Genomic DNA, 17,189 nt, shown 5'->3' with positions numbered 1-17,189 from the left:
TCAGAGTGGTATAAAACAAAGTAATTTGTTTATTTACTGATCACTAGGTATGGTCATTTTCTCCTTTTAGTTAAGTTGAAGAAGCAACTATCTATGATATCAAAAAGCCTAGTCTTCAATTTATCTTATAAATTATCAGATATGGTTATTTCATTTATTTTCAATTGTGGATGATTCTTACTGAAATTTGTATTTATTGTCAATTTTGAGTTCTTCTCTGTTAAGTTTTTGTTACATTATCATGGGGTGATTTCTTGGATATACAGAGGATGCTTACTCCTCCTAGGCACCTGATTCCACCTCCGGTGTGTCTAGGGGTCTGTGTTTGCCCAACTATCTATTTTGTATTGCTTATAGGAGTTATGAGATTGATCACTGTTCGTTATCTTCGCCTTGCATATGTGTCAATTCAAAGAACACAATTTTCAATTGGCAACAAACCTCGATATCTACAACGAGTTATGTTATAAATCATGCAGGATGATGGACTAAATTTAACTAGGAAGACCAAACACTCTGAAAGGTTATAAATAGTATAAAAACAATATCAAAATATAGTATTAGATATGCGAAAACCAATATGCATAGTCTTTCCCTGATGACAAAATTAGAATAGTTTGCAGGTCCAGCTGACAAGTTTTGCTTGAATATTGTGTCCGTTTGTAAGACTCATTGTCAATATTAAAAAACGTCATAAAAATCTAACGGAGATTGAAGCAGTCCCCTCTATATCACTCATAAACATGTTAACTTCCTAGAAGTAGAAACTTGAAATATATTGTATCACAACATATGCAGGGCTTAGTGTATATAAGATGCAGCACGATATCGATGCGCAGACGATCTTTATCAACAAAACTCTATTTAACAATCATACACAGCAGCTGTTTAATCAATAATAATGGAACTCAAAAATATTCATATATTGTGACCAGTCTTATTAAAATCACTTTGTCAATACTATTTTGATTCTGCGCGCAGTTACTCTAGATATATAGTTGATTTCAAACAGTACAGGCGCCCGTTCAAAACGATAAATACATATATGTGATATTTAAAAAGTATGACTTACAACACATTGTTGCAATTTCCAATTTTTGCACTCTCACAAAACAGCAAAGGTAATAAAGAATTATAGACGAAAAAAAAAAGTCCTGCACTGGCCTTTAAGTCGACGGCATGGACTTCACTGAGCTGGAAAGAAGATTGATTAATTGATTGTTAACGTCTATCACGGAAATTATTCACTCATATGGATACACCATCAAGACAAGTGAAGGGCTTCAAATTTAGGTCTTTGCTTGACGCTCACGGTCATTGAGCAGTGGGGGTTCTTTAGTGTGACGCACCTGCTGTGACACGGGACATCCATTTTTAAGGTCATCTCCGGGGACCCATGACATTCACACCTGAAGCCGAGTGTTTGGCGATGGAATTGTCACTACCTGTTTTAACGCCTTAGGTATGTCGCGGCTGGGGTAACTCGAAAGAAGACACCTAGGAGTCTTCAACATCTGTTTCATGTTTGGGTGTTTTGCTGGCCATAGATGCATGTATATTGGAGAAATAAGAATCGTACCTAATTCTTTATAACAAACACGATGAAGTCAGCTTCTTCGTAGATTCCAAATATTATTGTAGCAATATTGGATAATGGCCTACATATGGTGTCAATTTCTCTCCACTGGTTATATTAATGGTCGATTGATTCAATAGCCGTGTTTCGAGTTCCTCCGGAACACCCGGGAATTTTCGTATTTAGCCACGCCGGTCACGTGATATGAACAAAATGTTCCACAGGGGTACTTCCGGTTAATTTTGTTTACACTGGTAACAAAATTGTCATTGACAAAATATAGATTTTGCGGCACAAACTGTCGCAATTCAGATAAAGGATAGCAAGGGATATACATTTCTTGGGAAGATGTCAAAGTTTACCTTTTCCCAAACCCGGGAAAAGCGTTCACGCAGAGGAAACGATGGCGTCATTTGTGTAGAAATCCACGAGCAGCCGAAATTCATTGCGATTATTACATTCCGTGAAAGCTGAACCAACAAAGAAACATCATTGTTCTTCTATCCAGTTTGCTTATATCAACTTTTAGGAAAACCAAGAGGTTTGTACTGACTCTTAAAAATATAATATAGACTGTGCAACATCTTGTCAATCTACTTGTACATGTACCCTCATGGTCTCACCCACATCTGAGCAGTGTATGTATTTTACAACGGTGTTCATGCGTCATTAAATAGATGATAAAGCATCATATATTAGAGAATTTCAATTATGAACTTATGGTTCAGGCTCATAAAACTTACGAAGCAATTTCACAAGGGAGTGAGAAGGGGGGGGGTATATATATATAATATCTGCCAATTAAATAAAATACGAGAACACCAGATAATATATCCCTTAATACGGATCTATACTAGAATTTGCATAATCATTTATACAAGCTCCATACCGATGGTTCATTCACTGCAAAATTTTTAATTACATCAAAGAACTTTCATTTATCTTTGCTCCAACTTTTAATACCAATCAAGCACAGGGGTCGATTTTACTATTAAAGAGTACTCTTTAATAGTAAATTCGAACATAAGTGATGCATATTGCCTGTGCAATCAAGGTACTTTGCATGTACATCAGAAATGTACATTTCCATTCAAACCACTTGTATACAAGAATGGAACCAGCTGAACATGAGCCAGGTTATCTATTATATATATGATCTACCCCTTTGATTTAGTACTGTGTAAGGAAATATGCTATTGGGTATATATTTTAAAAAAAGAATAACGAAGAACAACAATTTTCATTCATATTTTATTCAACATATATTTACACAGGTTGATAACAATGGCTGATCTGCATATAATGACTGCTAGTTGTTGGCTGGTATGTGGTGAAAGGGAGCTAAAAAGGAGTAAAAAGTTCATTTCAGCCAGGTGAGAATTAATTTCTTCTTCTTTTTGTGTTATACATATTTAATTCTTTTCTTTTGCTGCTTCAAATCTTGTGTATTTGAAAATTTTCAGTCTAATATTTTGGCAATGTTATAGGTAGTGTGGCTGAAATAAACCAGTGTTAAGGAATGTTCAGCAATGACATGACATCATGAGAGTTTTTCATACAGACGTTCACATGATTAATGATGAAACTGAAGACCTCAAGTGAAAGGCATGGGAAATTATCCAGTTCCAATATACCTGAAAAAGAGGAGGGATGCCACAATATTGATAATAGATTTTTGTCAATTTGAGAATCAAAGATGTAAAAAAAAAAAAAAAAAAAAAAAAAAAAAAAAAAAAAAATTGCAGAAATCATAATTCATGTATTTATTAAAAATACTGTTCACTGCACATACATGTATATCTTTTAACTTATTTGGAAATACATAAAGTAATTCATATTAAAACTGAATGTATGAGTTTTCATGACTTTTATCAATAAAGCTTACCATATTTATTGTACATATATATAATTTCCCTTATACATTGTAGTCATATGGGAGCTTGCTTGCATTCAGACTTCTGAAATCAATCTGAAAAATATGCATACTTCATCACAAGAGTCATTTGAGCACTTAACATGTATCATGTATAAAGCCGAGTTAAACAACTTCAAAATCTACCCAACATGTTTTAAACGAACACAAAAGGTTCTTCCTAATTTCTTTTTTTTTTCTTGTTTCAATTTTGTTCACAAATATTTAAGTCAATTCACCTTTTTCAAACTTTTGATGCATATGATGGATTTCCTCTGTATTGCCATATATATCAGGCCCAGTACAATCTCTATATTTAGCTATATAGTTTTATAAAGCTATTTCAAATAGCTTCATTAAGCTAGTTTCGATTAAATTTCTAAAGTGCAATGGACATGACAATATACATGCACTCTGAACTAACAACAACACTATTCTAGTTATAGATCATATGCCATTTTAAGAATTTTCATGAAAAAGAGAATTTCTTTTGTATTGATAACTGTCCACTACCTTGTGTGTGTCGAAGCTTTGATAAGTATATGATGACTTTACAATGTGGAATCTGATTGCCAATATATCATTCTATTGATCCTCAATGGTGAAAATTGGTAAAATGTTGCTTAACAAATTAATAATCCTAAACATTTGACAATTTAGAATCAAAATTCTTCCTAAGGTACATAGTTTAAGAAGTATTTTTTGTTTTCAGTGTGTTGTTTCGAGTACAAGAATGAAATATTTTCACTTAGAAATTCAATTTTTATGCTTTAAAAATATATTTGATAGAAGATTTGAAATAGTTATAGCAAGCTATTTCAATTAGCTTTATACAGCTATTTCAATTAGCTTTAAAAAGCATATATAGCTTGATTAAGAATATATATACATGTACATGGCTAATTATACTAGAGATTGTGCTGGACCAGTCTATGAGCACATAATTTAAATGATGTTGCTGAAAGGAATAATTTTACCTTAATTATGATCAGATATATATTTTGTTCAGTGATATAAATATGAGCAGTAATCACAAATACCTACTGGATTGTGAAAAGTCAATAAAATGACTACAATAATCAATAGTCATGCTAAAAATTCTTCCAATTACAAAGACTTAATTGTGACACAAGTGTTAGTTGATAAATAATTATTTTCAAATTAGACAGCATATTGACTATACCCAAGTAGATAATTTTATCCTCACCCACATATGGCTATACCATTCTACTTAGAAACCAACTAGCTTTAAATAATAATAAAGCTATTTCAAATACCTATAATGTTATAGCTAATATATTACTCTTCACTGTATATTGTCATTATTTATGTCTTATATCAATAATTATATATGTTACATGTTTATGTCTATTTTGGCCCTGATTTGGTAACGTAAATTCTATTTCACATAGGCCCTAGATTGTACTGGACCTAATGTCTGCTTTATGAAGCAGTGCACATTGTGTTTTGCTTAATCATATATAAAATGTCGTCATAATTTTAATTTTACCTGTTTGACAGGTTTCACTGAGTCTAATACGTTCTTTTCCTTCCCCCCTCCGCTTACTAGACAACTGGGCCTTGTGTGAGTTACACGACAACATCGTCTTCTGTTCTTGACGAAGTCTCGCGTTCTCGTTGTATTTCGTAGATTAATAGTAGCTTATCAAACGCTCATAAACAAATATGTACCGCACACACCCCAAACTATTACATGCGTATTTCAATTTCATGATGATCGACAAAATTAAGACTATCTACATCCTACTAGGCCTACACGAAGTGTCGAGTGTTGGTTAACAAAGGTAAACAACGATAAACGGTTAAACCGGAAGTAACCCTGTGGAACATTTTTGACGCGGCGTGGCTAAACACAGAATAAACACTGTGTTCCGGAGGAACTCGAAACACGGCTATTTGATGACATTTCGCTATAGATGTGATATAAAACGTTCTGGAAATTTGAATAAGATAACAGAACTAATCTTAAAATTCAGCATTTCAAAAGGAAAGTAGAAGAGCATGTAACTAGAAGGAGTAACCATACCCTGATCACCGTTCATACACTCCATGTCCGTGAGCGCTATATCTTGATCAGGTAAATGGAGTATTCCGTAGTCACATTTGATATAAAGAACGACCTAACAATTAGCATATAACACGTTAGACAGCATTCGACCCCATGGTAGCTTGTACTTGCAAATAAAATCACCATAACGACCATACAATTTGCGAAAATTACTTTGAATGAGGTTGTTCAAACCATGGTCACATAAATTTATAGTTTCTGCTTTAGATATAATTACTTTTTCTTGCAAGGCACGCATGACGGCCTAGTTTTATGCTGAAGTTAACCTGTATCGATTTTCTAATCTAAAAATAAAAAAAATATTATAAAACAACGTCAATTACATCTGTTTAGAGGGGTGTTCTTGCAAGTTTAAACAGTGACCCATGCAAACGTTAACTCATAATGACCGAATTCATACTCCTTGTCCTAGCTAAATTCTTTGATATGTAAAAATTATACTGTACCAATTTTGATGCACCAGATGCGCATTTCGACAAATAATGTCTCTTCGGTGATGCTCAACCGATAATTATATGCTCTGGTGGCTAAAAAAATACGGTTTATTTACTAAGACGCTAGATATTTGTCAACATCGAAAGAAATTTTGTCCATAGTAAACAAAAGCTGGGTTTTTGTAAAGATATCTAACATTACTTTCACTAAAAGCTGAATCCCTATTTAATGAATAAGGACTATTTTTTTTCCAAATTGGGCATAAATTTACATCTGTATTATGACTAGTCATAGAATGAATTATATAAGAAAGACGAATTGCTGATATGCTGTGTACTTTGGAAGCACGTGATCTGGCGCTTGATTTAAAAATAAACAACGGTTTAAGCCTATATCTATCGAATCTTATTCTGAATTTCTTACAACATTTGTTATAATTTGTGCATGCCATTTACTATGGTAATGACACGTGTGCATTCATTCTACTGTGATAATGATTCCAATCGATTGATCTTAAATGAACAATGTACATAATATTAATCAAAAATCTTTTTAAAATAGAGCTGGTGATCTCGTCTGGTAATGTGCCGGGGTTAAAAATATAGTGTCACTTGTTCTATTTATGCCATGTCATTTTTTTTTTTACATCTTCTTCGTTGTGTAACTGCATTGACAATTGACTTTTATCTAAGAACTCTTAAATGAAATGGGTTATCACGACCTCGTCTTTCAAAAACAGCTGAGTTTTGTACTAGCCCAGTCCACACAACCCCTTACAGATTCATAAAATCATTCAATTCATTTCATAATTGTGTGTACAGAATGTACATCGTTTACACGGGTAATGTTATTACAATCTTTAATATTCATATTTTACATTTTTGTTAGGTTGAAATGCAAGCCTGGAAATTGTTGCTAGCCCATGTGTATTTCAGACATATATTTTAACACAACGTAAAACCAATATACTTTAACGGAGTTTCTTTTTTTTCTTTTTTGGTAAATCTTCCTCCTCATGTAGGGTTTATGTGGAACTAAAATATACCTGATTGCACATAGCTAGTGTATTTTTTCGTAAAAGATAGTTTGTTTTCTTTCTTTGTTTCACTCCTTTGAGAATCTTCACTCGCATTGAGATGTGAAGTACAATAATTTTAAATCCATGCCTAAAGATCAATGCCACAGCTGCAATGATAATTCTCGAACATCTAACGACTTCAATGGCATATGAATTCTGATTTTATGTTCATATCCGAAAGATCGAGAAATCAGTACCTATGTTTATGTTTTAGGTTTTACGCCGTCTTGATACGAGGGGGCTCGAACTCACGACCTCACGGTTAAAAAGTGAACGCTTTACCACTGACCCATTCCGACCGACGACTTAGGAGTAGACGTCATATAACTGGCGATATGTGTTATGACTATATGCGGTTCAGCTTAAACAGTTGTAAACTTGAAAAGAAACCTCGACATTACTCTGCAATGAATTAAATACACACTAGTTCAGTTTGATAGATCACTCCTCAACAACTCGTGAGAGAGGGGGAAGAAATCAGAATACCTCTAACGTTTATATTCCATTTTGAACATTTCATCAAACTTCACTTTTTACCTTTCATTGCAAAGATAATGCAATCTCCAGAGATATAAACTTGATTAATTTTCAAAACGCTAACATGGAACGATTAGGACAAGAAAAATGTATGGAATTATTTCCTTCTTTCTTAATTTTTTCCTACTAACTTAATGCATTTGATATCGTCCATGTTTAGCTCTTGGACATCGAATATCGGATTTATCCTTAAATTTCATTTGATTGAAAATTCTTAAGTAGTTAAGAAATTAAATGCCATCACTTTTGGCCACAATCCTGGCGACGCTATAGATTTCTCGGAGTTACAGTCCCTGGCCCGTATTGCTAAAATTTGTAAACTCAAACGTAGGAGTAAACCTAGACTCAAACGTAACGTACGAGTTTTTTTTTTTAGTGTTGTACAAAAGTTTTAACATACACTAACGTGGAAAATTATGAGAAAATCTAGAGCTGACATAGATCTACATGGGACTTTTAAAACTGCGTGAACATATCAAATGCATTGATAACTGACATGGACATTATAAGAAATTTACTAAAGATGTGGTCATTATAAAATCGATATTGATTGCGACAATATAATAATCAGTTACATAAACAAGTTCTATTTTCAAAGTGTTTTAAAACGGGAATGCAAACCAATCATTAGAATAGAAATATTACAAAAAAGAAATTATTCATAGCAAAGAGTTGGAGTAGACTTTTGATCCAAGACAAAACTATATTGAGATTTTTTATTTAATATGTGTTTTCATACGAATATATAAGTCTATACATATAGATATTTTCAAACATGTTATGCTCTGTTCTAGTTAACAGGAAAGAAAAAAAAATCAAAATCAAAAACTGATAGCTATATCGACGATAGCAGATAGCAGGAATTCAACAGTTTCGTTTAAAGTAAGCATATCGCAAATTTTATGGTCTCAATAACGATTTAGTTTGCCAGTACAACATATCATTGGGCCAAATGCTGTCTGACTTGCATCGTATCGATTGTTAAACCGTTCTAGGCACACTTGATTTTGACCCCGTTTATCTGAACAAGCTATATGGTTCACGACAGGTGTGACAGAACGACAGGGGATACGTACTCCTTCTAGACACCCGATCCCACCTCTGGTATATCCAGGGGTGCGTGTTTGTCAATCTCCCTATTTTGTATTGCCTATACGATTTATGAGATTGATCACCTTTCATAGTAAACTAATAGAAAATAAAATCAGATTATATTTGTCGTAGAACACTTGTTTCTTATTGAAAAAAACCCATAAATTTCCACATAATAAATATATAGATATAAATCCTTTTCTACCTTGATGCAGATGTAAGTAAACTCAAGCTACGTCTTGCTCTGCATACATTGCGACTCACTTCGAAGGTGCCAAAGTATCTCATTCCCACTGAAATTATTTATGTTCTATCAAAATGTATGATCAAACCATTGATGTAATGTCTTGTATAATGCAATTCGTGTATTTTGAGATATTGCATAGACGTTGATTACTATTTTGGTAAAAAAGGAGAGACGGGGTTAAAGTGTTAAGTAATACTGTACATCTATTTTGTTGGTAACGACATAGTCCAGGTTATGGTTATAAATCACATATTATCAAATTATGAGTTATGTTGTTAAAATGATTTTAAATCAATTGAACAAAGTGCTAGTTGTGATACCAGAAAAAAATGTATTTCATGATACATGATTTAGGTACCTACAACAGGCAATTCTATCTCTTGGGTTCGATTGATTGAATATTGTTTAACGTCCCGCTCGAGAATATTTCATATGGAGACGTCACCATTGCCGGTGAAGTGCTGCAAAATTTAGGCCTATGCTCGCCGCTTATGGCCATTGAACAGGGAGGAATCTTTATCGTGCCACATCTGCTGAAACACGGGACCTCGGTGTTTGCAGTATCATCCAAATGACCGCCCCATTTAGTCGCCTCTTACGACAAGCAAGGGATACTGAGGACCTATTCTATCCCGGATCCCCACGTGATCGAATTTACTATTAACAAGTAATGGTATAAAACTCTAAATATAGAATACCAAGGTTGACCATATAAAAACAATAAACGGAATGGTATTTAGTTTTACTCGGTATCCTAATATATTCATAATTAATCAATGAAAGGTGAAGATAACGAACAGTGACCAATCTCATAACTCCCACAATCAATACAAAATAGATAGTTGGGTAAACACGGACCCCTGGAAACACCAGAGGTGGGATCAGGTACCTAGGAGGAATAAGCACCCCCTGTCGACCAGTCACACCCGCCGTGATCCCTATATCCTAATCTACATTGTTACCAAAGTTTATCCTGAAAATCCGCATACCTCACATGACATGAATAAATCAATGTATCGTCGAATTTTAGCTAGAACCTGGTACTGTAGCACTAAACATTGAAACAAAGTATTACATAGACTGCGAAGCATTCTATATCATTTCTAAGTTGCATTTCTTATCCCAATTCATTAACTGAAGTCCAATATAGCTCCAAGTGACTGCAAATTGCACACACGTCTGCTCTTTCACTTATCACAGCCATTTTAACCGGTGTCATTAATTACCCAAAATGATGAGAGGGCTTGTAACGAGTGAGATACTCCAATACTAATTCTTATGAAAATTAAATCTTTCTAATAAATCTTTATAGATATTCACGTCTCTTACTAAGTCTATTTGTATCAAAGCCACATCAATATGGGTGTTTGACGAGTTTGAATAACGATGTTAATTGGGTAGTTTGGAACACCTGTCAAAAGAAAACTAATGACGTCATGAGATCTAGCTAACATTGACGATATTTCCTCTTCTTTCTACCGTACAATAATTGTATTTCGTTAGGGATTCATTGTAAATATGTCTGGTTCAATGATTTGAAGTCATACAGATGTATACACAATTTATGGAATATACCAATGAACACATACCAATGAATAGACGCAATGTTTTAATTATTCTTGTTAGTCAATTGATCTTCTACTTCAGAATTGTACTCGTCATGTCAGAATTCAGTTATTTCTGTACTCCACGGACCATCCCATGAAAGTACAAAACATTTACTCAAGTATTTAGTGAAATAGCTGCATCATTTCCAAACAAAAACATTCTCTAACAACAAAGTTAGCAGGTTATCTTATCAGGAAAGGAATTAAGAAGGGAGATAAAATTGCCCTTTGTGGCCTCAACACCCTGGAATGGGTGATCACAGAATTGGCCATAATAATAGCTGGTGGTATTGTTGTTCCCGTGTCCATCAATATTACCGACGCAGGAGATGTTCATGAAATAGTTTCAATTACTGAGTGCAGGGCCTTTTTTGTTTACCCTGGCAAACGAGATGAATATTTAGATATTATTTTACAACTTAATACATATATCGTGGACCAATCGAACGTTTCAGCTTTGGTACTTCTCAGAAAGAGTGAGTATTTAACATCCTATGACGACCTCCCCAGTGTATTACAGTTGAAAAAAGGAACTGAAATTGAATTTTCAACCCTCTACCCTGAGGACGAAATTGTGATTTTCATGACGTCTGGAAGCACGGGGAAGCTTAAATTAATCCTTAAAACACACTTTCATGAAACCAATAATGATATGATCCTCTCTTGGAAAACGTACAATGATCGACACATTGCTTGGGCAGCCGCATCTTCTATTTCAACAGTGTAATTAGGGGACCCTAGAGTATTCTTCGATTCCTCAATTGTCCTAAAAGGATACAACACTACGAAAATATGGAAATAATAAAAGATGAACAATGAGAGGCAGCGGCATCATTTTCTTATTTTCTTTCAGATATGGTGGCTCAAAGAGAAAAATACAGCGATCCTTTCAAACTTGATATGGCTATCACAGGTGAACATATTGTTAATGATCTCCACACGAAGGTCGTTGGCGTATATACCAATTCTCTTACAGTCGAATACGATTCATCTGAATCATTTAGGATATCTTTACTTCCACCTATTACTACTGCTGGTGAGATAGAAGTTGGTGAAGTGGGAAAACCAATACCAGCCACGGAAGTGAAGATCATTGACGAGGATGGAAATGTTTTGAGAAAACATGAGAACGGGGAACTTTGTATTCGGAGCATATGTGATTTTGAGAAATATTACAAGAACACAGAATTAACTAACAAAGTCCAGTTGCCTGGAAAGTGGTCTCGTTCTGGTGACAATAACGCACATCAATGAACACGATCATATCATAATAAAGGGTCGTGTCAAGGACTGTATTTCCGACACAATGAAAAGTATGCCAAACAATTTTGAAGACTGATAATGACAATGAATGGGATCAGAAATGTGATTGTGGGTGGTTTACCTGAAAAACGGCTATACGAAGAAATTTGCGTTTGTTATGTCACAGACTCGGGTAATGACATTTCCCCAACGATCTAAAACGTTCGTTGGACACGGTGATCTCGGAGAAATGCCAAAGTATTTTATTTGATTCCAGAATCTGACGATGTTTGTTAATGGAAAGATCAATAGAATGCAAATGAAAATCAATACCATCCAACAGTTAGAATTGACTGATCACGTGGAGGTTTAATTCTTGATACAAATTATCATTGAGCCAAGTTGAATACTGTAGATTTAAACGCCTATCAATATCCAATATGTGCATGTCTACTCCAGATTAAACAAAAGTGCATTTTATTTCATTAACCGCGAGATGCTTCTAAAAATGAGAAATTGCCCAAGCTGTGTTGGAAGAGATATGCATGAATTACATATCACTATGCATGGAGAAATAATCATTTCATGGCTTGTAGCAGCATTTACTTATGATTTCAAACCTTACACTACCTTGATATAGATCTTATCATATAAAACCAGTTGTGTGTTCTTGTTTTTTTTTTTACAGCAATAGTACAGCTGAAAATATTCTTGCTGGTGATATAAATATATATGAAAATGACAACCTGAAATTATTAGTTTCCGGAAACAAAGAACTATCAGTTGACGTAAAAAACTGGATACGGTATCGAAGAGATATAGAAAAATTATTAGATTCATGGAGAACCAGAAAACTTACAATATTTGGAAAATGTTGCATAATAAACTCTTTGGCAATATCAAAATTAGTATATGCAGCAACTTTATTACCAACTCCTGGTGATGAATTTATCAAAGAAATAAATAAAATAATATTTAATTTCATTTGGAATAAGAAAAACAGGATTAAAAGAAACACCCTGATAGGAGATAAACTAAAAGGAGGAATACACATAGTTGACTTAAAATCCAAATTCAAAGCGCTTAAAGCATCATGGATCCCAAAAATAATATCGTGTAACCATAAATTATAAGACTTTTTCCAGAGTTTCTGTCAAAGGAATCAATATGATATTTACTATCTATTAAAGACAAACGACTCATTTTTGAGTGAAAGTGGAATGTTACATAAATACATACCCTATTTTTATAGAGAAATTATTACATATTTCAATGAAGCTAAGGGCAAATCAACAACATTACAATTTTCCCAAAATATTTGGAAAAAAAAAAGATTTACTTATAAAAATGAGACACTTTTTGTACAAATTGGATGAAAAGTGGTGTTTTAAAATTAGATGATCTGTTTAATGAAATTGGATTCAAGGATATTACTGATTTTTCAAATCTTACAAACAAACATAACTGGTTGTGTGAATATAAAATACTAAGAAATGTTTTTAATAGAAGAAGTCATAAGACAAAATACCATATAGAAAAAGAAAACGTGTTTTTATTTAAAAATGGAAAAATTGAATCTATAATTGGGAAATTTTGTAAATTCTTTTACGACATTTTTGTTGATGATAAGTTTCAAAGATCATATATGGAACGTATGTGGGAAAAGACTTTTATGTTGGAAAAGTCAGACTGGACTAATATTTATAGAAATAGTGTATGTAAAGTTGTTGATAAAAATGTTGCTGAATTTAACTACAAACTTTTGCACAATATGTTATGCAACAATTATCTACTTAGCAAATGGAAAAAAGATGTTCATAGAAACTGTACATTTTTTGCTGATGTCATTGAAAACAATGCACATTTAATTATAATTAAAATGTAAGACAGATATGGAATACTGTTGAAATGGTGCTTGAAATTGACATTCGATGGAAACATATTGTTCTCGGCTTTTTTTCATGAAGATAATCCTAAAGTGCATACATTTAACTTTGTGATTTCATATATTGCTTTCAGAATTTACAAAAGTAAAATGATGTTAAGACTTGAAAACAAAATTGAAAGTGTGAATAATATGTTGATACAGGTTAAATTAGACTGTTATAGAACATACTTAACATTAAGAAAATCAAAGTACGATTTCCTAGATCACAAATTCTTTGTTACTTTAATGCTTTATATTATAGCACATGTATTGCAATAATCTGTATGTACTATGTATTTGATATTCAGTTTTCAGTTTCCAACAGTAGCACTCCACCAGTACTTGAGGGTGACCTGTTCCTCAGTACGTGTTGTTAGGGGAGTGGTGAACTGTTTGTGATTGTGTCTCCCCGGCAACAATATGGATCAATCATTGCTTTATATGTATTAAGTGTAGATTAGATTTTGCATACTGATATACTTTTGACACCTAAATATACTTGTGACCGGTCGACAGTGGGTGCTTATTCTTCATAGGCACCCGATTCAAACTCTAGTATATCAAGGAGTCCGTGTTAACCAACTCTATTTTGTATTAATTAAAGAATCCGCCTGATAGATAAAACCAAAAAAGCTGGCTGTAATAACAGTCCATGACTCATTGCAGTGAATAACAGACACAAGCAACGTTTCCCAATTTATTCATATAACAGCAATGACACATTCGGGGTATACTGAAATGGATAATATCGGCCGCATGTGAAAATTTTGTGGGGTAACTGGGGAGTCGCCCAGTGAGCCAGTTTAACTTAACTTGTAAGGGGTACACTGGGGGGCCCGAGTAAAACATTCCGTGCCCAGACCTGAACGGACGCCAGCGTTCTAAGGAGGTAAGCGAGACCCGCCCTTCTCACCCTGTCTCCTGCAGTGCTACCTGGTATGTACATTATCATGTTGGACATAAGCCCCAAACATGCATCAGACTGTAGCATCCCCTCACTGAGGTGAGGTGGATGTGGGCCCAACCGTCCTCGGTGGTGGCCCCACTATTAGTTTACTTGTTTTAACTTGTACGACTTTTAGTACTGTAAATTGCCCCCTGCTTTAGAAGTAGGTGGGGGAAACAACCAGGTTTTGGAACAGAAACAGTCATCACATTCCATTACCGACTCCCCAGTTCGGCCACAGACATTGGAACAATGTCCCCCGCAAAAAACTTGTAGGATTAAAAACTGAATGAAACTCAAAATACAATAAAAAATTACATGGATAAGAATAAGTCATTAGACCAAACCACAGTACTTGAAACTGGAGTTGCACAAAAATTACAGTAAACGCAGAATTGGCAAACAGCAACAAGCACAAAATGATAAATTACTTGTGCGGCGGGTAAGAAAAACCTTGACATTTGAAGGGGAAATTTTTTTTAAAAAAACATTCCAAGGCCGCTTCATATTGTTGAGAAATAATTGATTTTTCAGGACCGGCATACAGATGAGTGTCATCTGTTGGAACAACTCAATCTCAGTAGCCTTGATGACATGGTTGTGTCCAATGTACAAACCTCTAACCTGGTTAGCCATGAATGTTTATCATGCAACTATGGACAACATGCCAATATCTTCTAGGTACTGAAAACGTGTCGTAGGAGTGCCATCCGCATGAAAAGAGCAATATATAAGTAATGGGAGGGGGCTATAAATATGCCTTAATTAGTAGTGTTGGGTAGATAATTTGACAAACTAGGAGTTTGCCGGTTTAGTTGTCCTGGACCTATGTGAAAATACCAACGCTTGACCTAGCTGGTTTTGAGAAACTTGTGGAATCGACGATGACAAAACTTACTGACTGCGCAAACCGTAAAAATGCCAATGAAAAGGCTGCTGAAAAAGTAAGGCGAGCGACATACTGATGTTAAAGCACGAAAGATTCTAACAAATAATTGGTAAGAGATAGAAAGTCTTGATATATTGAGACACCTATAAACCGTTTGACACCTTCTAGGGATGAGAGAAATTTGATTGGTTTTTTATGTACATCAACCAGAATTCGCTGTGAATTTTGCCCCAAGACATAGCAGAGTTGGAGGCCTTACGGAGTCAGAATTGGTCGTCATACTGTTGCCAATTTTGTGAACGATTAGCTGCAAGCCTTATATCTCGCATAAGCCCCAGAGCTTGTTCTGGGTATAGTCGGTTTTTAAATCGAGGTAAGCTACTGACAAACAAGTTGATGATACAGGGATTTCAACAGTCTCGATTGAAGTCAGCATTTTGCAAATTCTATGGTCGTTATAACGATCTAGTTCGTCAATACGACCTTGCATTGGGTCAAATGCTGTTTGACGTGTTTCATACCGATTGTTAAGCCGTTCTTGGCACACTGATTTTGACTGCGGATAACTCCGTTTACCTGATCAGGATATGGGGCTCACGGCGGGTGTGACCGGTCAACAGGGGATGCTTACTCCTCTTAGGCACCTGATCCCACCTCTGGTGTGTCCAGGGGTCCGTGTTTGCCCAACTATCTATTTTGTATTGCTTGTAGGAGTTATGAGATTGATCACTGTTCGTTATCTTCACCTTGCATGTACTTAAGCATTTCTTAGGCCGTTTGACTATGTTGAAGTACAATGCTCATGTAAATCATGAAGGCTGATGTCCACTTTTGTATGCTCAAAAAGGAGTTAAGTTGGCGCTTGACTACGCTTAGCTTGCCATTGACAAGTTGTAAATCCCCGTGGGACTCAAATTGCTCCAATTCCGTAGCAGATTTGATTAGGACAGACAGATCAATAAATCCCCCTCCCATATTTTTTGCTTGAGTTTAAGCGGGACATGACTGCCGATATCATCGCATGTAGATGTAATTTGACAAGGTAAAGCCAAGGGTAAATATGCCGCTTGGTTCAACAAAAAATTGCAGGACTCACCCGGGTTATCCGGTGTATTATCGATTGGGAATCGAGGGACCTCCTCAGGGGGCTGTGGCTGCCCCTCTGCAGGGGCTAGTCGATCCGTCCAAGGTGTGGCCGTGTGATTTGGACTTCGTTCCAGGAGCTGAGCTGTTGTCCGACGATTACGTTTCATCCCGACCCCCCTGGCCGGGGATCTCTGGGTCGCTGCTCGTTTTTTATGTGGCATTCCTAATACAGGAAAACATTGTCAAAAAGCTATGTGTAGGGAATAAATCCAAAAAAGGGAGAAAAAACTTCGGCCACGTGCTTGGTTTCCGCCTCAAATACAAGAACCACGTTGCTGCTTCGGTTGGAAAAAGTGTAATGAATGGGTTCGATCACAGGGAGTACCGAGTGTGACGTAGTGCATACAAATTAACTTGTACCATCTAGTCGCTAAAGTCACGTAGACCCGACCTACATGGTGCAAGGTGAAGATAACGAACAGTCATCAATCTCATAACTCCTACAAGCAATATAAAATAGATAGTT

At 35.1% G+C, this 17,189-nt stretch overlaps 2 long non-coding RNA genes across 2 annotated transcripts; one reads left to right on the top strand and one right to left on the bottom strand.

Annotated features, from left to right (window-relative positions):
- The first annotated feature begins 2,552 nt into the window (after positions 1-2,552).
- Positions 2,553-3,472, top strand: LOC130048565 (uncharacterized). Its single transcript, XR_008797346.1, has 2 exons — positions 2,553-2,949; positions 3,064-3,472. It is a non-coding gene; the product is annotated as an uncharacterized LOC130048565 (long non-coding RNA).
- LOC125655858 (uncharacterized) lies at positions 2,889-3,829 on the bottom strand. Its single transcript, XR_008797345.1, has 2 exons — positions 3,462-3,829; positions 2,889-3,210 (listed from the first exon to the last, which is right to left on the bottom strand). It is a non-coding gene; the product is annotated as an uncharacterized LOC125655858 (long non-coding RNA).
- Positions 3,830-17,189: the final 13,360 nt, after the last annotated feature.

This window comes from Ostrea edulis, chromosome 7 (assembly GCF_947568905.1).
Source record: "Ostrea edulis chromosome 7, xbOstEdul1.1, whole genome shotgun sequence".
NCBI lineage: Eukaryota > Metazoa > Mollusca > Bivalvia > Ostreida > Ostreidae > Ostrea > Ostrea edulis.
The sequence above is the reverse complement of the archived record's forward strand: the minus strand, read 5'-3'. Positions and strand labels throughout refer to the sequence as shown.